Source organism: Ambystoma mexicanum, chromosome 5p (assembly GCF_040938575.1).
Source record: "Ambystoma mexicanum isolate Mex_15411 chromosome 5p, UKY_AmexF1_1, whole genome shotgun sequence".
In the NCBI taxonomy this organism is placed as follows: Eukaryota; Metazoa; Chordata; class Amphibia; order Caudata; family Ambystomatidae; genus Ambystoma; species Ambystoma mexicanum.
This window is the reverse complement of record NC_090930.1, coordinates 270,898,632-270,912,065: the sequence shown is the minus strand read 5'-3', so window position 1 is coordinate 270,912,065 and position 13,434 is coordinate 270,898,632. Positions and strand designations below refer to the sequence as shown.

At 50.2% G+C, this 13,434-nt stretch overlaps 1 protein-coding gene across 2 annotated transcripts in view; it reads right to left on the bottom strand.

Moving 5' to 3' along the window:
* Window positions 1–13,434, bottom strand: part of LAMP2 (lysosomal associated membrane protein 2) — an 868,131-nt gene that overhangs the window by 82,486 nt on the left and 772,211 nt on the right. The window lies entirely within an intron of this gene.

Genomic DNA, 13,434 nt, shown 5'->3' with positions numbered 1-13,434 from the left:
TCGTTAACAAAGTAAACCCTTGACATATTTCGTTTCAGATGGGATTAACCCTTATTAAACACACCTCCTTACAGTGGAATCTCCTATCAGACATACTAGGTAAGCGCTGGACATTTTTGTATTTTATTCTGATGTGGACTTTTCATTTGACTACCCTATACAAAACAGTCTCTAACAAGCTTTCAGTATCTGTGCTAAACTCATGACAAACGAATGGATTAATAGTGTTTTGGGTATAGGCACTGCCAACACGGTTTGTTATTGGACTTTGGTTTTTGGAATTTTACTAAACACTTGAGACTGACGTATGATGATGATTTGTAATTTTAAATGGACAAAACAAGATTTCCACAAAATGCAACGGAATCTTTAATCAACTGTATGCAAGACACTATGTATACCAAGAAATAATAGATTGTTCATGGTTCTTTTCAAATTGGTATTTTGAAATTATGAGCTTTATTTTGTGAAAATAATTGGAAATAATATGTAATATATGCCCTAGATTTGAAAAAGGTGTTACCAGCCGAAACACGTGTCATCTAAAGGGCCTCTCCTAAAACAGGAGTATCATTCTGCTATTGAGTGTATTAAAAAGGGTTTTCACCTCAACTCTTGTGGCGCATTATTCTGGTGAGAATCCAACTACTACATTAAAAGAATGACTGGAAAAGAGAGGAAAAAAATACCAAATCCCGGTGTGCATAAAATTGTTCATCTGGAGGGAGAAATTACAAACTCATTTCTTCAATGGACCATGAAAAGGGATAGCACAGAAGCCCCGACCCCTCCCAGTCATTCGAGCACAGCCTGTTCCCTGACCCCCCCCCCCCCCCAATACCCCTTCCATTTTTCATTGCAATGCTATACAATTCGTTTACTATTTTGTGCTTCGGGTGCAATGCCAGTATCCTCCTTCCCCTGCCCAACTTTAGAGGGACATTATTCAGTGGAGAATCCTCAAAAAAGGTATTCCACCAAGAAGAAAATACAAAGGCATTAGGTTATGAGCAGAACTGTGTGCATAGTGGAGTATAAACATGGCAGTGGAATAAAAGATCCATGTTCGTCTGATAGGATGAGAAACAAAAATTGTAAGAGTTCCAAATGGAAGTCAGATTGTAAAGAGAATGTGGTTGAAGAGGGAGGACGACAATTGAGAAAGAAGCTGTGTAAGCGTGGCCACAACTGAGGCTGCTGTTGTATTCTTCACAACTTGAATACATGATCTCATGATATAGGACTCCGAGTACTTAATTTATGGCCTTGAATCAAGTGGCTGGACGCAGCAGCAGCCTTCGTCTGAATCCAGTATAAGGTGAGTAAGGTGAAGACTCAGCAAAGAAGAACAGTCGAGACCTGCGAAGAGACTGTTGGACAGGAATGGCCATGTCCGCTGGCAGACTTTTGGACAGGGAGGGGAGGGACCCCACCCAGAGTTCTAGACTGTGCATTTAGGATACATGCATTGTTGCTATGTGCATGCCGCATTGCAACCAGACACTTATCCTCAGTAACAAGAAGCTGTGGCCTGCACCCGAGTGGGGTGGGCAAGATTGCATTAAAGTGGTGAATGAGGGAACAGAGCCCCAAAAGGCTCTTCGGTGAAGGATGTGGGTACAATATGCCATGGAGGACGAGCAGAGAGGATAAGAGTGTACCCGATTAGCATTGGCGGAAGAGTGCTAGTTTGCCTGGAACAGGAAGTAACAGTGACAACCACACCTTTCCTTCAAACCATGCTAAGCACATCAACTTAAAGCGTATAGTAGCTTTTAGGCAAGCACTTTTAGAAACTCGTACCCTGAGTTGACATGGCCAATATACCCGGGCCGCCCCAGTTTCTGCATGCACCAGCGGAACTCCCCTCCCACAATCAAGTGGGTGGACGGGAAGGAAGGTTTTCTGGGATATATACATGAAGTATTTCGGGCAAACTTCACCGAGATGGAAAAGATTTGCTGCTGCATCATGGTTTAGCTCAGGAGGGACCAATAATATACAAAAGACTACAGATTTGGTGGGAGCAGGTCCGAGCAAATTCGAAGTAAGTTTATTGAAGCTTGATGAGTACTTTGCGGTCAAAGAGAAGAAGATCCTTGCTAGATATCACTGTCATAAGATATGAAGCGGAACGAGATCAGAGAATTTTGTGACTGTACAACTAGTATTGCCGATTAAGTGTGGATTTGAAAATTGCAGGGAGGAACTTGAGGGTTCAGTTAATTAACTAATGCAGCAACCAGAAGATCAGGGAAGCGTTATGAGAAGGGTGACAACTCGTGATCGAAGTAGCAAAGATAATGCAGTACAAGGAGACATGCATTAAAGAATTGGATAGTGTGGTTTGAATCGACAAAATGGAGGCGACCCACAAAAAAAAACAAAGAAAAAAACCCACAGTAAATGCTGACGCAAACAGTTAAGAAAAGGTTGGAACCAAGGCCCAGGCAGGATATGAGATACAACTGGCCCAAGAAGTGAAACAGATGTGGGAGCCTGTACAACTTGGCCAGTGATAAAAATGGCTTTGCAGTTCAGTGTGTAAAAAATGTATCAGGAAGGAACACATTACAAGGGGTTGGAAGCAGTGGTCTGGATACAGTAGAAAAGTGTGCTAGGCAGAAACCTGTGCAGTTCCCTTAGGGACCACTGCAAAAAGTTTAAGACCACAGGTGTTGGCAGTAAACTAGCACCCAGATTTACCTGGTAGCTGTGGCTGAGCAGTCAGACTTCTCTCAAGAAGAGTTAGGCAGTATATAGAGTATACACATTAGGTACAAAAATACAGTAGCGCAAGCAAACACTGACCAGAGCTTGGGTATTAAAATATATAATTATTTAAAAAAACACTTGTAAAAATACACTGGCACTAATATGTCAAGCAAGTTCAAACAGTCACTAGAAATCTATACACCTCCCCGATTAATTATTCGACAAGTCTTAGGAAAAGGACACCACTTATCAATACAGGGGTGAGCGCTTAACCAAGATGGCACTCCAATAATCATTTAAAAAGGGAGGGAAAAGGCAGAATTAGGAAAGCACACAATATCAACACTTTTAAAAGAACCACAGCAAGTCAAGAAAGGCAGAGTCTACTGTAGAGCAAGAAAGTTCATAGGCCAGGCCCACTCTTGGAGAGCAAGGCAGAATGTGCCCAAGATCACAGTTGAAGTACACTTTAAACGTTTTTGCAGATAGTTCAAAAGGAGTTGGGTCAGTTCAGAAAAGTTAGTTAACAGGTCCCAGGTCACATCAGGATAGAGTGTCAAGGATTTACGGGACACCTTGAACAGTTTCAAGGGAGACCAGGCGGGAGACAGTACCTGAAATGGTGAGGAAGCTCCGGCGGGGGCAGTTCCTGGCAGCGGGTGCAAGTCAGTGCTTCGTCCAGGGGAAGAGAAGATCTCGACGTGGAGGAAAGCTGGAGGTCGTTGCACTGCCAGGGAAGAAACCAGCCGCAGAGTTTCTCGGTTAAAAGGTACTACCCTTTTATTCACGGTGGTGAAGCGTGGCTATCCGGCCGCTGGGGTGCTTGGCACGGGCGATTCGACCACGAGACGATCCAGGAAGACGAAGAGAGGGCGAACTGGTTAACCCCACCAGTTCAAAGGAAGAAGACTCTCCAGGATGAAGATCTTCTCTGTCGTCAGGAAGTGGTGAGGCGGTTCAGCAGGGCTCCACCGGTGGTGTTGTCGTTGCAGGTCGGCTCAGCTTCTCCCTCTTCGGATTCTTTAGGTCCTGGGGCGACTTCTGAAGTTCCAGTCCACAAAGCCCTGCTTTAATGCAGAAAACCCCCATTCACCAGTCATAGCTGTCACTCAAACATGCTAAGTGGTGAGCCGCCCGGCTCACCACTGGACCAATCACACAAGAGTGCGGCTTGAGTTGCCGAGGCAACTCAGTCCAGGGTGCCTATTCCCCCCCCTCCCACACATCCTGAAGACCCAGACAGAGTGGCACCACTTTTGGAGGCTTCTGTGTAGAAGCCGGCCAAAAGTGGAACAAAGGGCTTGACTTTGGTTGGAGTTAGAGGCGAACACAAACGGCATTTTAAAACTGAATCCTGGCAAAAAGACCCAACCAGGGAATAAATATTAAATAAATAACCCGGCGGTATCTTTAACATTGCACCAAAAAAGTGGTGCGCTTAAAATGAATGGGAAAATCCCATAGGAAATATTCCGGTGGATTATTTTGCGTGGTAACCACTGCCACCAACCAGAAACTCGACAAGGGGAGCTGCACAGTGCCCCCTCGAAAAACCAACCCAGTGGCAATCTAATTAACCCTACCAGTACTTCCACAATATGATGTTTTGTACTGGTTCTGTTCACAATTTAAGACTAGTAAAGTCAATGGACACTTTACATGCCCTGGGAGACAGTAGTCAGTCAAAGGGTATGGAGTCTATGTTTGGGGGTCACTTTGACACCCCTGTGTTACTGCACTGAGGGTGCTGTGTAACACTTACCAAAAACACATGAAGCCCTATGGAGTAAAAGACCCCATAGCCCATAAAACATTACAAAGTCAAAGGAAATTCTCAAATCATGCCCAAGAGTGGGAGAAAAAGAGTCTCACTCTTAGCAGGAGAAGAAAATAAACCCCAAAAATCCAGCAAAGCTGCTGGGGGACTCACTAGGTTTGGGAAATTAGCCTATACAGAGAATTCTCCCTAACAGTGCAGTAAGCCATCTTCTTTGGGACAGATAGGGGTAAGCTGGCTATGAGGTGTGTGGTGAATGCAGTTGATGCCTGCTCGAGGAGATCAAAGAAGTGAATGTCATAGGAGTCCAGATGCTGATAGATGCGTGGAGGCAAAAGAAAAGGAACAAGTTACTTACCTGTAACTGTTGTTCTCCAGCATGGGTCTGGCATGGATTCACATGCTCATGAATATTCCCTGTCGTCAGGCTGGGAATCCTTGGTAAAGAAAAATCAGTTTCGTTTCTGATCTGTCTTTCGTAGTAGTAACCAATCACTGATCTGTGTCATACTGACCACAGCCAATGACTGCCATCTCCCTAAGCCCCGCCTCTGGCAGCCATCTTCAGATTTGGTAGCACGTGAAGTGGCAGTATGACCAAGTGAAGAGCGCAGAGGGGTAGGCGGGAGGGTTCGCATGTGAATCCATGCCAGACCCATGCTGGAGAACAGTTCCAGGTAAGTAACTTGTTCCTTCTCCAGCATGGGGTCTGGCATGGATTCACATGCTCATGAATAAAGAATACATAGAAGTACACACATGCACAACCACGGGAGGTGGCAAAGGCTCAACATTAAGCATTACATCCAAAACTCAACATTAAGCAATTCTTACCTCCTCACCAGGCTCACCTTAGGCGAACAGGTTGCGCAGCACTGCTTGGCCGACCCTGGACTCCTCCCTGGAATCCCGATCGACGCAGTAGAATTTCGTGAAGGTGTGCGTCGACCTCCACGTAGCAGCCCTGCAGATGTCCAGCAAGGGCACACCAGATAGGAACGCCGTGGTAGCTGCGATCGCTCTGGTGGAATGGGCTCTCGGACGGCCAGGCAGCGGTCGGTTTGCCAACCGATGACAGTACATAATACAGCCAGAGAGCCATCTGGAAATGGAAGCCTTCGAGAGAGCCTTCCCCTAATTGACAGGTCCAAAGTTCACAAAAAGTTGCGACGTCTTCCGAAAACTCTTCGTGCGGTCCACGTAGAACTTCAGCGCTCTAGCCACATCCAGCGAGTGCAAAGTCCTTTCAGCCGGCGACGAAGGCGGCGGGAAGAAAACAGGCAACACCAAGGGTTCGTTGAGGTGGAAGTCCGACGGCACCTTGGGCATGAAGGAAGGGTGCGTCCTGAGCACTACCCTTGTGTCGTGAAAAGTCAAGTACGGGGGCTTGCAGGAAAAGGCCTGGATCTCTCCCACCCGTCATGCGGAGGTGATGGCCGCAAGAAACGCTGTTTTCCACGACAAGAACTTCAACTGAGCTGAGTGCAGAGGCTCGAATTGAGGTCCCATGAGCTTGGTCAGCACCACCTTGAGCTCCCACGCCGGGGCCGGGGTCTTCACCGGCGGGAACGATCTGAACAGTCCCTTCATGAATTCTTTCACCAGACGATGAGACCACAAAGACGTCCGTCCCGTGGTTCTGGTGTATCGGGATATCGCAGCAAGATGAATCTTGATGGAAGCGTGCGCCAGTCCAGCCTTGGCCAGCGTCAGCAGGTACGGCAGTACTTGAGGAGCCGTAATCCGTAGATGGTTAATCTTCTGTGCGTGGCACCAGACAGAGAACCTCTTCCATTTGTGTCCGTAGCATTTATGAGTCGAGGACGCCCTGGCCTTTGCAAGAACCTCTCTGCAGTTGGCCGGTATGTCGTAACCTCCAAACTCCAACGCTGCAGGAGCCAGGCCTGCAAGGGTCGTGATGGAGGATGGCGCCTCCTTCCCTGGAGAGAAGATCCGCGTCCACTGGCAGTTTGATTGACGGGGATGCTGACAAGTCCCCAAGGTCCGGGAACCATATCTGCCTCGGCCACGCAGGTACGACGAGGATCATCCTGCACCGTGACTTCTTGAGCTGCTTGATGAGCCGGATCAGCAGCGGCAATGGAGGGAACGCATATAGGAACAGGCCCTCCCAGGGGAACGAGAAAGCATCGCCCATGCTCCTCGGCTGGGGAAACCTGCTGGCAAACCTCCGGCACTTGGAGTTCGCCGCCGTCGCGAACAGATCGATCTGGGGCGTGCCCCACCGTCGGAAGAGGCGGTCCACTAGATCCTGTCGTAGTTCCCACTCATGGCACGAGCGCAGCTCTCTGCTGAGCAAGTCGGCGATGGTGTTTTTTATTCCTGCCAGATGAAACGGCACCAGAAACATCCCTTGGACGACGGCCAAATGCCACAGATCCTGCGCCTCCTTGGACAGGGCTGGGGATCTGGTACCGCCCCGCTTCCTGATGTAGAACATGGTGGTGGTGGTGTTGTCGGTGAAGATCCTCACCACCTTGCCCTTGAGGGACGGAAGAAAGGACCTGAGGGCCCAAAACACTGCACGGAGTTCCAGGACGTTGATATGGAGGGACTTCTCCGTCGGCAGCCAAAGACCCCTCGCGTGCAGGTTTTCGGTGTGCGCTCCCCACCCTTCCAGGGAGGCATCCGTGGTCACTGTCTTCTGGTGGCCCGGGGTCTGGAAGTCCATTTACGCCGTCAGATGCGCGCGGGTGCACCACCGGATCGCTCGTCGGAAGCTCTCGTCGAGTGTGATCCTGTCCTCGAAGCTGCCCGTCGTCTGGATCCAGCGAGCGTCCAGGAACTCGTGTAACGGGCGCATCCGAAGCCTGCATAGGCAGACTAGATAAATGCAAGACATCATTCCGAGGAGGGACTTGATAGACCTCACCCTGGCTGCGTCCGCAACCAGCATCCGCTGCACCTTGGCCAAGATGACCCTCGTCCTTTCCTCTGACGGAGAGGCCAGAAGCGACACTGTCGAGCTTCGTTCCCAGAAACAGTGCGTCTTGCGCGGGCACCAGGTGGGACTTGGCATAGTTTATGGAGAATCCCAGGCCCGTGAGTAGTTGGACTGTCCTTGACGTGTGCTCCGCGGCGAGCTCCTTCGTCTTTGCTCGGATGAGCCAGTCGTCCAGGTAGGGGTAGACGTGGATCCCCTCCAGACGCAGCCGCGCCGCCACCGGTGTGAGGCACTTGAACACCCTGGGTGCCGACCTCAATCTGAAGGGAAGGGCTCTGAACTGGTAGTGACGCCCTTGGACCACAAATCTGAGAAACATTCGGTGTCCTATAGGATGGGGATATGAAGTAGGCATCCTCCAAATCCAACGACGACAGGAAGTCGCCCTCCTCCAGTTGACCCAGGACGTGCTGGAGGGTGACCATCCGGAACTTCTGTGCCTTGATGAATTTGTTCAGTCGTCGTAGGTCCAGGATGGGACGCCATCCTCCCGTCTTCTTCTTCACGAGGAAGTATCTTGAGTAAACTCCAGGGCCCCGAAGCCTCTTTCGGACGAGCTCGATGGTGCCTTTCTTGAGCATCGCCTTTACCTCCAAGAGAAGTTGAGGGACGTGATGTTCCTTCCTGGCCACGGGGGGGAACGTGCGGGCACTTTAGAAACTCGAGCGCGTGACCCTGGGCCAGGGCGTCCAGCACCCAACGGTCGGTGGAGATGGACTCCCACACACTGACGAAGCTCGCCAGCCGGCCTCCCACCGGGGTGCTTCGGTGGGGGCCCGACCCCACGGCGGTTCAGTCCTGCTTCGACGAGGCTTTGCCGCCTTGTCCTCCTTGGCGACGACAGCGGGTTCCGCCCGACTTGCCTCGCCCCCTGTAGGCTTCCTGCGACGACAAACGGGCCGCTTGACGATAGGTGGAAAATCCGCCGCCGGAACCTTTGGAGGCACCCTGTTTGCCTCTGCCGCTCCGAAAGGGCGGCCGTCGTTGCTGGAGAACACCAAGAGCCCGGGCCGTCTCCGTGTCCGTCTTGATGGCTTGTAGGGAATCGTCCACTGTTTTCCCAAACAGGTTGCTCCCGTCGCACGGCATGTCCAAGACTCTGGTCTGCACGTCCTGACGGAAGTCAGTTGCCTTGAGCCATCCATGCCGCCTAAGGCACACGCCGTTGCCCAACTAGCGAAATCCAGTGTCAGCGATGTCCGTCGCCATCGTAATGGCGTGGTCCGACGCCACTTCTTCCTCCTGCAAGATCTCTAGGGCCTCCGCCCTCTTGTCGTCTGTTAAGAAGTCCAGCAGGGGGGCGAGTTTGTACCACAACTCCCTGTCGTAGCGGGCTACGATAGCCAAGGCGTTGGCAGCCTTAATCGTCGTCGCTGCCGATGAGATGACTCTGCGTCCCATCGTGTCCAATTTCTTTCCCTCGCCGTCCGGCGGGGAGGTTGACGTAGAGGCCGAGGCCCCCCCCCCCCCCCCCGCTTTCTTCCTGGCCACCGCGGGGACGACCGAGTCCGGGGTCGGCTGTGCCCGAAGGCACAAGGGGGCCGCGTCCGGGACCCGGTACTTCTCGTACCAATCCCTTCTCGCCGGCGTTGTGGATGGGTTCTTGAGGAGGGCAAGACCCTCATCCCAGATATCGTCCAGTAGAGGTACAGCGAGGACCGTCTGCCTCTTGGTCTCGCGCCGTTGATAAAGGAAACCTTCCTTCTCTTCCGGGCAGTGCTGGAAAAGCTTGGATGCCCTGGCGATCATGGCGTGAAACGATCCAATCTCGTCAGGCGGGGAAGCCCGGGGAGGAGGGGACGATGGGAGATCCTCGTCGTAAACCTTGTCGTCTTTACCTGTCGCGGCCGTGTCAGTCCCAGTATCATCCCCACGGGTCGTGGACGGGGAGGAGGGCTGAGCAGGGCGCGATGGTTGAAAAGGAGGTGGAGGATGAATCCTTCTCTTAAGAGGAGGGCTCCCAGAAGGGCCTGGCTTCGGGTTCCCCACCGGGAGCGGTTCCTCCGTTGGTGGTAACGGCAATCTCATCCTTATCTCCGAGCATAAGGACTGTATAGCCAACAAAATGGCCGCCGAGTTGTCTTGTGGCACTGGTTGAGGGGATTCCGACGGGCGGTCAGGAGCCCCGTCGGCACCCTAGACGTTCTCGTCGTCTCCTACGTCGGGGTCCCTCCCGACGGGCTGGTCTTCCACGCCGTGGCCTAAGACTTCGATCAGCTCCTCCTCAAAGGTTGAGGCCGAATCCACGATGACCTCCTGCCCCCCCCTTTTTCTTCTCCATCGGAGGTTTCACAGGGGTCCTGTCGATGGGCATGAAAGAGGACTCCCTCCGCGGTGGCAGGGAGATTCTGGGCCCCGAGGTCGCCACCACTGGTGTAGCCTCCACAGGCTGAGCCAGGGCCGCCGCAACTGTCTCAATAGAGGCCTTGGCCGGGTGGATCAAGGCTTTCACCACCTTAGGAGCGCTCACCGCCTTCTCCTTGGGGGGAGGGTCACCGCCTCACTCCCCCTCCGATGGGGCCTTCGAGCTCGACCGGGGTCTCTCCAGGAGCTTCGCCGGGTGTTCGGCCTTCCTCTTACCCGAGCCAGAGCGTTGGCTTGTGGTTGATGGCGCCGGGGAGGATGCGCCCTGCCTGGCGCCCGTAGAGCCAGACTGTTCAGCGCTCCCGGTGCCAGCGGACTCACGGTGCTTGGTCTTCTGTTGGACCCCCGTTGCCGGGGTGCCCTCAAAGGTCTTAGACCACCGCTCGGACTACTACTTCTCGCCCGATGGGCTCTTCCCTTCCAGCCAGTTGGCGAGACGCAGATGGCGGTCCTTCATGGTCCGCTCCAACATGTTGCCGCAAAACGCACAGTCCTTCTCCACGTGCGTCTTGTCCTCATGCAGGCAGTAGAGGCAAAGGGAGTGTTCGTCCTCCTTAAAGACATTCTGAAGCTGGCATCCAGGGCAGACCCTGCACAGCTTTCCGGGCGTCGAGCTTCCCTTCTCCTGGGCCATGATCGAGATGGGCCTGAGAAACTTCTGGAGTCCTCCAAAAGCGTGGCTCGACAAAATCTTCACCCTTGAGGGGCGTAGAAGAATCCGACACGGGTCCCCGTTGTTCGGATAAAGAAACGGTGGAGCTGGAGGCTCTTTTGACCGAAAAAGAGAACATTTTCCTGGGAAAAAGTGTGAAAAAGGCACTACAGCTCGAGAGCAATAGCACGAGGATCCCAACACTTGAACGTGCAGTAAAAATCTGAAGATGGCTGCCAGAGGCAGGGCTTAGGGAGATGGCAGTCATTGGCTGTGGTCAGTATGACGCAGAGATCAGTGATTGGTTACTACTACGAAAGAGATCAGAAACGAAACTGATACTGATTTTTCTTTACCGAGGATTCCCAGCCTGACGGGGAATATTCATGAACATGTGAATCCATGCTGGAGAAGCTGTACTTTACAAGAGGCCACCGTTTTGGCACATGCATATGGGGAGCCAAACAGAGATATAATGGCAGAATGAGAGGCAAAGCTCTAGTTTAAGGACAGAGAAGCAGCAGGACTACAGCAGCAATCAGGTTGTCTCAAGGGATTTATGCATGGTGTAAAAGACAAAAGGGGTACTGTACTGATTTCGAGCAAAGGCATGTGATATACCATGTGTGTGTTTAAGTCTGAAGTTGAGAGGTAGTTAAGGAGACTAGAAAATGAAGGAATTATTGAAAGAGGTGGAAGCTGCAGAAGCCCGATAGTGGTACAAAAGTGGTGGCGCAGTAAGTTTGTATAGAAACCTTAGGACACTCCAATGTGAAATGCTGCTTTCTGAAACCAAAAGTCCACGATTTGATAGAGTCTCTGGGGCAAAGAGGTTTTCAGTGATCTCAAATCGGCATACCATCAAATTAGACTGCATGACTGCTCTATAGATTTAACAATGTTTGTCACACCATTTGGCATGAACAGATGCAGAAGGATGCCATTTGGTCTGGTCTGATTTCAGTGCCACGTTTGTTCCAGAGGGTGATAGGCAGACTTGACAGGAGGATGGAAGGGGGTAAGGTTTTCAAGATGACATACTGATCTGGGGGACCATAATCAGCATAATGATTAATCCTGAGGAGTTTGTGTAAGGCGAAATAAACCATCTCATTAGAAAAGTATAAGCTACTAAAAGACACTGGCTTATTTAGGACACGCATTATCTGAACGTGGAGTGAGGCCAACGCATGATGCTATTGAAGCGAAAGATAATATGAAGTCACCAAGCAATAAAGGAGAGGTGGCGTCTTTTCTTGGTTTCATTGAATATTATTGAAAATTCATTAGGATTTAGCAGACAAAAACCATGAGGTGTTAAACAAAAAAAGTTCAAATGGAGCAGGTTATGCGAGAAAGAATTTAGATGAGTCAAGCAGAGTTTGATCAAAGCACCCATGCGTACAGTATTCAGGGATGAGCTGCCATTGTACTTGTATAATGACACGAGTGAAGACTTGGTAGGATGTGTGTGGATGCAACCTGATCACGGAAAGCAGATTGAGTTTTCATCGTGCACACTTAGGGATGCAGAAGAACAAGTTACTTACTAACATTCTTTCGACTGGATGTTCCTCTCACGTATTCCTCATCTTATGATAATTCGTTATCTCCAGCTTCGCTGTTTCAGAAATTATATTTTTTTTCTCTCTCGGCAGAGGGCGCTGTGCTCGAGGTTGTGGCGTCGATTGTCGACGTCACCGATGGTATAAATAGCTTGAGCCGCCCCCGTTGCTTCAGTTCTGTTTTTTCGATGAAACATAGGAGGAACACCCAGGCGTGCCCCATAACTGATGCGCTCTTCGTGAGAGGAAAGTGTAATAAACCGTAAACTGTACTATGGGATAGGATGGGAGGGTTGATGAGTAATACGTGGGAGGAACATCCAGTCGAAAGAACGTTACAGTTGGTAAGTAACTTGTTCTTCAAATGGATTGTGTCCTCCGGCGTATTCCTCATCTTATGATAGACTCCCATAGCAGTGGCACTTTTGGAGGTGGGAGTACTAATTACAGTTCATGTACAGAATGCAGAATTGCTTTGGCAAATAACCCCTCATTGGAGGAGCCAGTATCCAAGCAGTAATGCTTGATAAAAGTATGCATTGTTTTCCAAGTTGCAGCTGCACAAATATCTGCTGCTGGGACTCCCCTCTTTAGAGCCGCAGAAGTAGCCATCCCACTTGTAGAATGAAATCGAAGCCCATCTGGTGGGTCTTTTCCCACCAATCTGTAACATTCAATTCTGGCCAAAATGATCCAGCGGGATATGGTCCATTTTGTTACTGCCAAGCCCAGTTTATGACCAGTATAACCCACAAACAATTGGTCATCTTGTTGTAATTTAGACATCCTCGAGATGTAAAAACTAAGCCCTCTTGGGATCTAGTCTATGCAGTCTCTCCTCTTCCTTGCCCAAATGAGGAGGATAAAATGTTGGTAGTATTTTTTCTGACAAATGAAAGTCCGAAACTACCTTTGGTAAAACGGAAGGTATATATAAATAGTATATGGTGGTTTGCATGAGAGCGCCTGAAGTTCAATAACCCCGCGGGCTGATGAGCCACAAGGACAGTTTTTAGTGTTAAAAGCCTCAATGGACAGCAGTGCAGAGGCTCAAAAAGGTATGCAAGTCAAGAATTTTAGTACTAATTTTAAATCCCAAGTTGGGACATGAAAAGGTAACGGAGGGTATACATTAGTAAACCCTTTTAAGAATTGAATTATTAATGGTATTATGAAATATGAAACCTCTTCCAAGGTGCGCTTGAAATTTGACAGCGCAGCAAGGTATCCTTTGATTGTTCCTATCTGGAGCCCCAGATTGGCTAGATGTAATAGAAAAGAGCACTACTGGAGTGCCACATTGAAAAGGGTCCACATCCTTATCTTTGCACCAGTTACTAAACCTGTTCCAGCGACATCGGTACAAACATTTTGTTGCTGGCCTTCTGGCCGAAAG